Source organism: Tachypleus tridentatus, chromosome 9, assembly GCF_004210375.1.
Source record: "Tachypleus tridentatus isolate NWPU-2018 chromosome 9, ASM421037v1, whole genome shotgun sequence".
In the NCBI taxonomy this organism is placed as follows: Eukaryota; Metazoa; Arthropoda; class Merostomata; order Xiphosura; family Limulidae; genus Tachypleus; species Tachypleus tridentatus.
Genome location: NC_134833.1, coordinates 117886302 through 117898799, shown reverse-complemented (window position 1 = coordinate 117898799; position 12498 = coordinate 117886302). Strand labels below are relative to the sequence as shown.

Sequence of the window (12498 nt, the reverse complement as noted above, 5' to 3'; positions counted from 1 at the left end):
TAGTTGCTAGATATGTTACTGCACACATGTTTAAAATTCGTTCTATTGTGTGAATTGTTCGTCATTTTATCTATTATTTTCTTCTTGGGTACAGATATTTTCATGAGCAACCAACTTTATAATTCAGGTGCAATTATCAGTATTTAATAATTAAAACCCTGAATAAGAAAGCTAGTCACCAGAGCAAGCCAAAAACAAAGGCTTTCTGCATTAGGGTAAACGTTCTACATAGGCGATCTTAGTCTAACGTGGTTCACTTGTTAGATATAGCATGATATATAAAACTTTACATTCAGTATAACTTGGCACATTTCTAGAATAGAACATCTTCATTTAACATAGTACACTTAGTGAATAGGCTAAAAAATGCTGTTAAAAATATGACTATTTACGGTAGTAAGAAGCAGAAAGAAGTAATTAATAACAGTCTGAATAATCTGAAAATCGATAACACATGTTAAGCACAGGCAGTGGCTTTCTGTGTAGTGCTGAACAGTTAGTTTTCACTGCTAAAGTTCCGGTAATTACCTGAACCTTAGATTTACTAGTCAAGACTAAGATTTTAATTTCCGCAAAGCTTCAAGACGGTTACAAAGATGTATAGGTAATGTGGAGCGTCCATTGTAATTACTACTTACATAGACTTTCCACCAATGTATAATTTTGCTTTTTTTCATTATGAGATAAGATCTGTTTCTTTCAAGATAATGTTATTTACTTCGTCCAGAAGAATGTTTAGCAGTGTCTTGGTGAGACTTTAAAATACGTATAATTGTAACGTGTGATTCAACCTGATGTATTTCGTGGCTCATTGTAGTGCCGAATTTGACATGGATTCCGCCGATAAAACAGTAACGATGAATTACACTGGTCAACAAAATTTTTGTTGCATTTATATCAAACAATTGGTATTACATAATTTCTTGCCCTGATTTCAGATCTGAAGTTAGTTTTTTCCTCAGTGCTCTACTTTTTTTGCAATCAAGGTATTTGAAAATCTCAAAATTTCGTCATCATCACATTGACGTCGTAGTCTATCATGAAAAATATGTGATAAAATATGTTATAAAACTCTTTAATATAGCTGGGCAATAAAAAAGAAAATGCAAGATAGTATAAATGTATTCAAGTTATTTATATTAATTCAATTTATTTATATAAAACTGATTAGTAGATAAGACATTTGCTACTATGAGGAGGGAAAGCTCAATTGCAGTCTACTCATGCATGAATTTCCGCTTGTAGCTCTTGCGTTTGTGGACTGTCTCAGGGCATTCTCGTTTAATGCTCCAGCAGTAATCTGCCATCATATGTTTGTCCCATCTCCCTTGGTAACGCTCTTCCATGGTCTTGAGGTCCTGATGGAACCGCTTGCCTTGCTCGTCACTTATAGCTCCTGGGTTCTCAGGGAATCTATCAAGATGACTGTACAGGTAATGGAGTTTGACACTCATGTTACATCCAAGGTCGCGAAAAGCTGACAACATATTCGTTACAAGGGTTTCATAGTTGTCAGCTTTTTTTATTACCGAGAAAGTTTGCCATCACCGCCACAAATGAAAGCCATGCAGTCCTTTCCTTGTCGTTCATCTTTCTGGCAAATTCTTGATCACGCACAAGTGCACGAATCTGTGGTCCATCAAAACACCTGTCTTGATCTTCTCGAAGGACAAACCAGGGAGCACAGAAAATATGTGTTGGAAGCATTCACCGTCAGTATTCAACGCCTTCATAAACTTTATATGCAAAACGGCTCATTTGGGTTGAGAAAATATTTTACACAAACTGTTTCATCAAGCCCAGCATGATATGGAGAGGAGGAAATATGATCTTTTCCTCAAATGACAGACAATTGGATCGTTGACAATATTTGGCATACCTCCCTTCAGAGTCTCACGTATGGGCCACTCCTTCTGGTTCCAGTGCTTTTCTCGAGCTCAGCTGTCCCACATGCAAAGATAGCAGGGGTACTTTGTAAATCCTCTTTGTTGACCTAGGAGGAAAGTAACCATTTTGAGGTCCACACAAATTGTCCAGTTGTGCTCGTGGTATTTTAGTAGGTCAGTCACAGTCTTAATGACATTATATTCCTCTCGTAAATACACAGAGTGTCCAATTGGAACAGCTGCATAGACATTGTCATTATGAAGTAGAACGCACTTCAAACTTTGCTTAGAACAATCTAGAAATAATCGCCAGTCATTTGGATGGTATACTGGCATCCCTAATTCCTGGAAGACCTGAGATATTATGACAATAAACAAACATATTCTCCTCTGTAAAATATGGCACAAAAGCCTGCTCCCGATTTCGGAAGTATGACACTTTAGTTGTATGGCTCAGCTGATTCTTTTCTTGCATCCTGGAAGCTAACACTTCAGCTGCATTTTTGGAGAGACCCAAATCACGCACAAGGTCATTCAACTCTGGCTGGCTAAACTGTTGAGGAGTTAATGACTGTGGGGTCTCATAAGAAGGATCGCCAGATTCTGAAAGTATTTCTTGAGTTTCATCAGCAGTCTCTTGCTCTTGGTCACTACCCACATCTTCAGATGGAAGAAATCCTTTAAAACTGGGATTGGGAGCTCATCAGAGTGCAGAGTAGGTCGGATTGCTGAGGGATACTAGGATATGAGATTTTGTGTCTGTTTTTCTTGCCAATGCCCTTTGTATTGACCAGACAAAAATAGCAGTCAGTTGTGTGGTCCATCGGTTCTCGCCAGGTCATGGGAATTCCGAAAGGTAAACCCTTACGTTTCCCTTTTGTCCAGTCACGCAGCATTTCCTCGCAGTTATGACACACAATATGTGGGGCCCATTTCTTGTCTTGGTCACCAAGAGCAAGTCCAAAGTACGCTTTATAAGCACGCCTCAGAAATGATGTTATATTACGCCTTTGACGAATAAGCGTGAAGCATCCACAAATATAACAGAAAGCGTCCGGCTTGTTCTCACATTGACGTCTCCTTGTAGCCATGATCAGATCTGAAACAAAATCTAAACAATTTTAATATCTCTGTTGATAACATAAACGTGTAAGTAATTAACACGTTTCCTGCGATGGGACCCACCGGTGTCCCACTATTATCTTACCTTTAACTAAGTTGCAGGCAAGAGACAAGTGTAACGACAACCTCACGTTATCATAGCTCATGCAGCACTGAAGCTGACAGATGTACAAGAGCATCGCAGCAGTTGCCGGTTTGCCAATATAGGCATCGCAGGAAACGTGTTAATTTGACCACAAACGGCTAGAATGAAAAACTTAAAATTGCATTAAAACTAGAGCATGTAGAGCTGAACCGTTTTCATATTTGAATTTAGCAGGTCACAAAGGGTAAGAATAAGTAAAAAAATCTTATGCAACTGAGATTTCGAAAAAATTTGTTGACCTGTGTTATTGAAGGTTACCAATTAAATGAAAGCGTGATTTTTGTCTCTTAAGTATATGAGCGTTAGAATAGGTACAGTTGTGAAGATATTTATAGTTCTGGTGCAGTGCAGTATACACTAATCTTATACATGTATTGGAAGACTACTACATTAAGTTTCCGCTGTTGATTTAAGTCTTGCATTTGTTTATTTGTGTGCAATAACATAAAAATATTTACTCCTCCCCCTTCCAAGTGGCTCAGCGGAAGGTCTAAAAGCAAGAGATTATAACGCTGAAAATCGAATTTCGGTACCTGCACTAGGCAGAGGTCAGCGTTACGCTTAAAAAGTCAATAAAGCCTATTTCTTTTTACATATACTTTAGGTACAGCACAAATTGATAACAGATCTGTGGATGTCGAACAAAGTATTAAAACGCTAAATATTTACATAAAGAGAAAAGCAGAGACGCGTGTGCAACAAAACATTACTTAAGTCATTTTCTGGAATAATTTATATTCGTATGAATAAGGGATTGTCTCTAATCTATAGCATTTTGAAGGTAGCCATAACGGGTCTTTCTTTCACATTTAGATGATAACGCAAGGAAAGAAACGACGTTCTAAACTCAGATAACTACAAGAGAACTTTTATTTCAATCGACGTTTCGACCTTGCAGCTTCTTCAGGGCTAGTACATGAAACTCACTTTTCCCAACATTTCCATTCTTAAACTTTGTAATATTGTTGCTTAAAGATGTAATATAATTACTGGTATTGTGACATATAACGCATGTATGCTGGGGGGAGGGAGATTTGTAAAGCAATAATAGTTAACTGTAACAATGAAACTTTTTAAATTAATTATTATATTAAATTTAAACATAAGTTAACGGTTCAAACAGTTTGCTAGGATAAACTTTGCTCCTACTAAGCCCAAAGAAAATTAATTTCAAATACACCTGTTAAAGCATAAAAGGTATAAGGTAAAACAAATTATGTATTTGAAATACAGGAATAAGAGTCACCTGGAAGTAATTTAGGAATTCCTGAAGTACTCAAACAGAATAATCAAATTGGGCAAATAGTTTCCAATATATCTATGTATATATCTTCATAAACTTGCAAGTTATTTGGTCACATTTCTTGATAAATTGTATTAAACAACAAAAGTCATTTTAAATATTTTTCTTAAAACTTCATAATAGTTTAATGTGCTATAGTTACCATTCAGTGCCTTCACAATAATATTCTTTTGTAAAGATTGTACATTTGAGCACAAATCTTGTATACCAAGTATATTCCTGCCATCAAGCTATCCTATTTACAATTTTACAAAACTATAATGATGACAGTAAAGTAGCTGAGAAGTCAAGACTGACTCTTTCTCTTTCCAATCATTTCTCTGTTTTTATGCAAAACAATTGCTAAAAGATTATTCTAGGTACATTTTTCAAATGTTATCTTATCTAAAGTATATTGCTCATACTTTTGCCATCTTCAGTGAATGGAAACAAGTGTTACAATTTCTTTATTACCTCAACAACAAACAACTGCTGAACTTCAACATCATCATCCATGTGTGTTTTGATATACAACATTTGCAAGTTTTGCTGTGCAGACTATCTTAAACAAAGAATGAAAGAAATTTTGAATGTGTTGTATAGTTTTACAAATAATTATTTTACGAATTCAGTTAAGATATAAATTTCTTACATTACCATAAGTACTTCATCCCCAAAGAATTAAAATGGATCCAAAATCAGCTTTTACCAATATTATTATGTTATGCATGTAAGAAGCTTTACATATGAAAAACAAACCATGAAAGCTTATCTGTCTACTTTCACCTCATACTGAATTAGAAATACCTAAAACTTCAAATGTAGATTACAGCTTCTTTTTTGTTCTTTTTTTTTTGGATCAAAGAGCAAGAATTCTGCCACAAAAAATATCAAATGTTTGTCAGCTAACAATAGTAACCAAAAAGTTACATGGAGCCAACCATTAGATGATGTTTAAAATTTAAATGATTGAACACCCAATTGTGATGGGTAAGGTAGGAACCCAGCTATAAAGTTTAAAACATGACACAAATTAGTGATATTTAGTTCAGAATTCAAAATTATTTTGATACCTTGACAAGATCAATGAAGAATGCTGTTGCTATATGAAAGGAAAACAAGAACAACATTACACTGACAAAAATAAAGGTCTATTGATAAATAAACCAAGGTAAAAGTAACACCTTTCAAAGGCAACCAACCCTTTTAGAAAAATAAAATTATTTGAACTGAAGATGATTCCAATGTTGCCAAAATTTATTCTTGTGTCCCCTACTTATACTATTCTCACTGTTAAATATAAAAATGATGATGCATCAACATCATCAATTCTTTTTAGAATCTTAAACACCTCAATCAGACACCTTCTAACTCTTCTTGTTTTTCAAAATGAAACAAGTTGACAGTTTTAAGCCTTTCCTCATATGAAAACCCCTCCATTTCAGGCACTATTCTAGCATCCCATCTTTAAACCCTTTCCATCAATTCAATGTCTTTCCTTAGGAGCCCAGTACAATGTTTCAAATGTGGCATAACTAGTGGCCTGTACAATGAAATTATAGCTTCTTTCGATTTTTATTTAATATTTTTAAAGTGACAACCTAAAATCCTACTGCAACAGTACATTCCTTGGATGGTTTTAGAGACTGATCAACTATTACATCAAAATCTATTCTTTCATATCAATGTTAAGGTTATTCCTATCCAATTTATAATTCAACTGATGATAACCCACATGCAGTACAATTACTAAAGTGTTGAAATGTCAAGTATTGGTATAAGTACACTGAAGACAAGATTATTATAATTCAAATACAGTTATTTTAGAATGGAATCATTAAGTGTTAGTATAAGTAAAAAGAGGAATAAGTCTTTACTATTCAAGAGCATAAATAGAAGATAGTTTTCTTTGCTTGTTCTGTATATGATGTTCTTTGAGTGTCAAAGGCTTGGGAACCTCCTTCAGGTGAGCATAAAATGATTAATTCTATTTGTTCAAATTATAGATACATATTCAATTTCATAAAATTTACTTTACATGAAATATCCATACTTCAAGACATACTCATCATTTATTTTACATAAATGATTACATCAACGTTTATTTTATAGAAACCTCTTTAAATTTAAAACTAATGAAGTGCAAAAAAATTATTTGAAAAATAAATAAACAAATATTCTTTAAGGACCAACATTATGGCTCATAATAACCCCATTTTTACACTATTCAACATCAAAGGAACATGAAGGTATGATTATCTTACAATATTTTTACAAAAATGTATAACAAAAAGAAAATAATGTGTGTATGCATACAAACCAAAGTAATAAAAGCACTTAAACCATTATCATTCACATGTTAAACTTTCCAACACCCTTTTTCACAACTGGAATTACAACAACATGCAATTTTCTATCACCTAGTGTATTACACACCTTCCATCTTGTCACTTCTTAAACAACCGATATAATAGTGTTCCTACAACTTTTCTGTATATTGAAGCCTAGCAGGTTTAATAAACTCTGGTATTGAGCAAAATGTCCATCATCATCTTGATAAAAAAAGTAGCTTCTTACTACCTTCACAGGTTTGTTAATCAGTTTTATACATCATAAAATGTGTAAAGTATACACAAGTCTTATTTCAAAATGTATTGTTAAGCACATAATTTTCTTTGTACATTATAATAATTAATATGATCTCCACTAATAATTACTTATATCTTCTGTTGTTGGAGGACCCTTTTCATAAAAGATTTTTATGTTAAACAACAAATGGCATTGCCTGTCTTCATGCTCTGACCACAAGGGCTGATACAGATCAAAACTGGAGAAGTTTGGTATTTTCATTTCATTACTTTCTTCTGTCAATAATCTTCCTAAAAGTAAACATAAACAAATAAACTAAATAAGCAAGAAAACAAAGTCTATTTTAAAGAAAGGTAAGCTGTAGCAGGAAACCGCAGGGTTTTTATAATCTTATTGGCTAGAAATATATGTTTTTATAGATTTTCTGCATAATCAATTTGACAAAAAAACTGATATTCCCAACTGAACCATTCATAAAGTCACAATATTATTGAAATCACAATAGTTTTCTTATATTTTCCAAAAAGTATCAGGTTGTGTTCAGTATAACAGTGAAGATTTTTACCTTTTCCATGAACTTCTGTTTTTTATCATATTTTTATAGTAACAATAATACCTAATAAAACAGGGGCATTTTAAAATATATGTTTTTCATAGATTCATTGAAAAGCCCTTATGATAATGCATCATACAACATGTTCTATTTCATTTAAAATATTAAATACAATAAATGTTATGTAGTTATTCTTATAAAATTTTCATGCCACTCTTTAATTTTAAAGTTATTAAATCTTATATAAAATTATCTTAAGAACTGCTGTTTTATTAAGTTTCTGATGGCCTTCAAATTTATTCCTTTATCATATAGGAGAATTAATCTGATGTTTCACTGAAATCCTTCTGCGATGGTGAGCTCTTTTATCCAAGTTTTAATGTCAGGTCTGGACTTAAGCTTCTTTGATTTAACTCTTAAACACCCTGATATTATATTACCTTGACAGGAATCTAGTTGAATATATACATGTTTTGCAATTTTATTCAAATCCATTTTGTATGTGAATGATTATTTTTTAAATGCTAGGCTTTATCTAGTATATTCTAATTCTTCCAGCTTACAAAGCTGTTTACAGTACGAACACATTCATCAACAGCTAGTTTTAAGTCTTTTTAGACCTCTGAGCATTTTGGCCTATTTTAAAATCTGTCTAATGTAAATTATTTTTTTCACTTTGCTTGTTACAAGAACAATTAAGAATCTTGTTAGACAATGTGTATCTGTTTCTTAAGTTTCACAAAGAAGGTTCCTGAAAGCTTTAGTTTGTCATGAGTGAACATTAATTGTAGGTGTTCATAAAACTTGTATATTTGGTTCTTCAGGTTTGAAATGTAATTGAAACATATCATTGTTTTTATTCCTTCATTATGTTTTCAGTCTATGAATGGTCGTTGAAAGCTTTCTTAATAAATCTGTAAGAATAATTCTTTCTTAACTACAAACAAGAATCTCTTTACTACTTATGTTTTCAGTGTCACACACATGCTTAGTTCTATGTTATAAGCATGACAAAATACTCTTTTTCTTTTGCAAAACAAAATAAAACACAGAATCTCAGTTCCACAGACCAGCATATTAACTACCATACTATGCTCAGCATTATCATATAAGTATGGTTGAAATTATTTACACACATCACTTCCAGAAACTCAAAGGTAAGACTTTTGCTTGCACACACACAAGAACTGAAGTTCCAGGTGAAATGGAAACTCGTCCACTTTTCCAAATTGATGTCCATATGAAGTTAACATTTTTCTTACCTGAAGATACATTCCTGATACATACTTAACTCCACATACAGAATGCTATCGACCTCGAATCTTTGCATATGAGATTTGTATACCACTAGACTTGAGATAACATTCACCTAAATTTATGTGTTTGATAGAACTACATATAAGGAAAATACTAACTTTTGAGACAACTCAGTTATGCACACGAAAATGCTAAATTCCCATGTTGAAATAGTTGAGAGACAAGCACAAGAAATTACCTAGAGGACCTTCCTTCTAAAGTGCCCAAAAATAAATCCATGAAATGTATCATGTGATGGCAAGGACTCCATAGGAGCACACAAGTGGAAGACAACATCTCATCTTGTCCAAGATATACTCTTCAACATAAGGGGAGGAAAGGCAAATGAACACAATGTATTACCAGGACAAACGGAATGATATCATGACTATCCAAGCACCTGCACATAAGCAGTTAACAGGCCAATATATATAGTGTGATTAAAAGCAGAAAGACTGCATCATGTGTGCATGCCTCAACTGTATTGAACAGGCTATAGCTGCAACAGGAGGGCAGATTAGTTCTGGGGTGTACTTTGTGAGGGACCTTTACCACACTGAAAGTGTCACCACCATTCCAATTCTCACTATATGTGCTCAACCCAACTGGTGAGGATTCTCCATTGTCCACCACCTCACTAAGTGGACACTGGTAAGTGGTAACTCTCCTGTTGTCTACTAAAAGAAAAAAGGGAAGGGGAAAATCCACAGCATGGAAACCCCATTGGACCACCAGCCAGATAAAGTCTTTTACTGGAGACAGTGCAGTGGGTGGCCATAAAATATTATTTTTAAAAAACTAGCAAGCATGAGCCAGAAAAGTTCAACACTTCTCTGATGGCTTGTTAACATTTTCCTACAAGGAAAAGGAATTCCAGTAGGTTCTTATCTCCTCTTACTCAACTTCAATATGCTCTCTGAGCATTACTATTTATTTTTGTTAATAGCACAGCAGTCTGTTATACCTCTTTACTTCTGTATCATTTCAGAACATGTGAATATCATGTAACTAACTTCACAAATTATACTATGCTGCTTATAATAGTGCAGGTTGTTCACTCTACTGTTCTAGTACAATCCTCACTTTCGAGAAACAATAGTTACAAACTAAAATACTAACAGGGAGGAAGAAGGGTGGCAGAACACCAAAAGTGGATGGTTTGAGCCTTTACACTATTTTGATTTAATGTGAATTTTGGGAAATAAGCATATTTAGGAAGTCAGAATTCTAATAAATGTTAAGAAAAAATGAAAGTTACAATTTTTCAAAATGAAAATGATATTCACAGCAGGAACTTATCTCCTCTCACAAGATTAGCTTTTCTCATTTTGTTTTTCAATGCATACAACAAGTCTTCAACCCTCCCTCTATTAGAATCCAAAGTTCCAACATGTCTCTCATGTAAATCACTATGTATAACTTCTCCACCAATATGAGATTACTACTATCATGTAATGCACGTAACTCCCCATATGGGCTACTGTCAAACTATTGTTGCAAAGTTTAGCAGAAGACAAAAACACTGGAAGATAGTTGAAATAAAAGGTGGAAAGAGTGAGCAAAGGAAGTATCTATCAGAAACATATTTTCATTTAGGAAAATTTTAACTTCAAACACAATACTCTCCCTCTTCTCACAATATTAGCTTGAATCCCACAATGAATTTGAGGAGGGACCAGTATAAGGGAATCACAGACATATCCCCCCATAATCATCCAAAACTGAAAGGAAAATATCAGTACATCTGAGGAGAGGCACCCAAGTGGTCAGTTTAACTTGGAAAGGATCATGAGAACAGAAAGGTTGCAAAGGGTGAAACAGATGGGAATGAAGACCCTGAAAGCAACCAAGCAAGCAACATAATGGAGGGTACTGGCAAGACAGAGGAGTCCACGCAGTTCAAGAGGAGGGCAGAAATGAAAAGCTAAGGACAGGCAAGTAGGATAAAGGAGACCTGAACATCACGAGCCACAGAGTCTGTAGGAAGGAAAGTATGATCTGGAAAAGGATTAAGAAATGGTAAAAGGACATGATAAACTTGTGGAGAAAATTATCTGACCTACAATAATTACAAGATGTTAGGAGAAAGAAATATGCCATCAAATAGAGGTGAAACAAGGAACATACAAACAGAGAACAGAGGTGCAAATGAATATAATGTGAGGGCAGGAAGACCCATGATAATATCTCAGACTGGGAGCAATGGATGCCTTGGTGGTCAATGGAGAAGAAAGGAATGGATGAACATGGAAAGAACAGAGGAAGTGAAGACCATGCAGAGACAGTTAAAAGTGAAGGTATGAGATAATGGTAGCCAACACTCAACATCAAGAAGATTGGAGAAGCCCTCTGAAACAGACATATGAGACACTCATGAGGCAACTGTTGGATGAAAAGCCCAGTAGCCTCAAGTCAGTGCTCAGGAGAAAATATGCTCCATTTATGTATATGGATGGCTAAAGAAGGGCAACATAGAACAGGTTAAATGTGAAGTTACTCTGCAAAAGTAACTGGAAAATCTAGTCACAGACTTCACAAAAAATGGAGCACCACTGACTGGATTTATGTAGCAGATTGGGACTGAAGAAAAGAGGATTGGAAGGGACCACCTGTAGCTGGAGAAAATGAGGCAACCAATTTCAACAGGCTAGGAAGAAGCCTTGCCAAAAGGTTTCAAAGATATCAGAAATCAACACTCCCCAAAGGCTATAGAATGTCACTAGTAAGAAGGAAGGGAGCAGACAGGACAGTCAGAAAAGCCAGTGCCATAGAATAAAGTCTGAGAGGAAAAGGTAGAGCATAAGTGGTATAGATGTTGAAGAAAACACCCAGATGTACAAAATATTCGTGAGGATGAAGGAAAGACCTCTTCAAAGTGTTCAACCATTGCACCTGAATATTTTAGAGAAGAAGCTGACAAAAAAAACCATCTGACACCTGTTTGGAAATGGCAATAGGAAACCAGTGGCCCACGTACGTGTGGAAGCTCAGTCCCAAGTGTATAAATACCATTCCACAATTGGCACACTAACTGCAGTAAATCCCATGTGGAGCATGTACAATATCATTGGAATAACAGGACAATGGTTGCTGGTTGCTACAGATATACATTAGAGTGCCCAGGAATCCTGAGAAGGAAGAAAGAAAAACCATGTATTCCCAAAAAACATGGCAAACAGTGGTACTGAGGGTAATTGTAACAGACTGGGGTGGAAAACGTAAATTCAAGAAAACGAGATTCAAAATCACACTGGGTCTTGCACAAGGAAAGGCAGAGACATGTTGAACAGAAGCCACCCAAAACAACACAGTTACAGTAATCATGTCAAACTCAGCTGTCATTAAAACAACGCCATAGGAATGACCTATGTATACTGAATCGGGTGACGAGATCATGAAAATACAGCATTGTGACCCATAAATGACCTAAAGAAAAGTAAACTACATGTGAAGGGCCATGCCAGAAATTTAACACAAAAAAGTCACCCAGTATTTTGCTGGTCCGTTTTCATTGTTAGTTCATCAAAAAACCCATGAACTATTTATAATTCAGTTCGCATCCCAGTCGCGCCAAACATACTCGCCCTTTCTGCCGTAGGGACGTTATAATATGGTGGCCAATTCC

General features: G+C 34.9%; 1 pseudogene across 1 annotated transcript in view; it reads right to left on the bottom strand.

Annotated features, from left to right (window-relative positions):
- Positions 1–12498, bottom strand: part of LOC143227465 (chorion peroxidase-like) — a 62267-nt pseudogene that overhangs the window by 12420 nt on the left and 37349 nt on the right. The gene's annotated exons all lie outside the window — the stretch shown is intronic.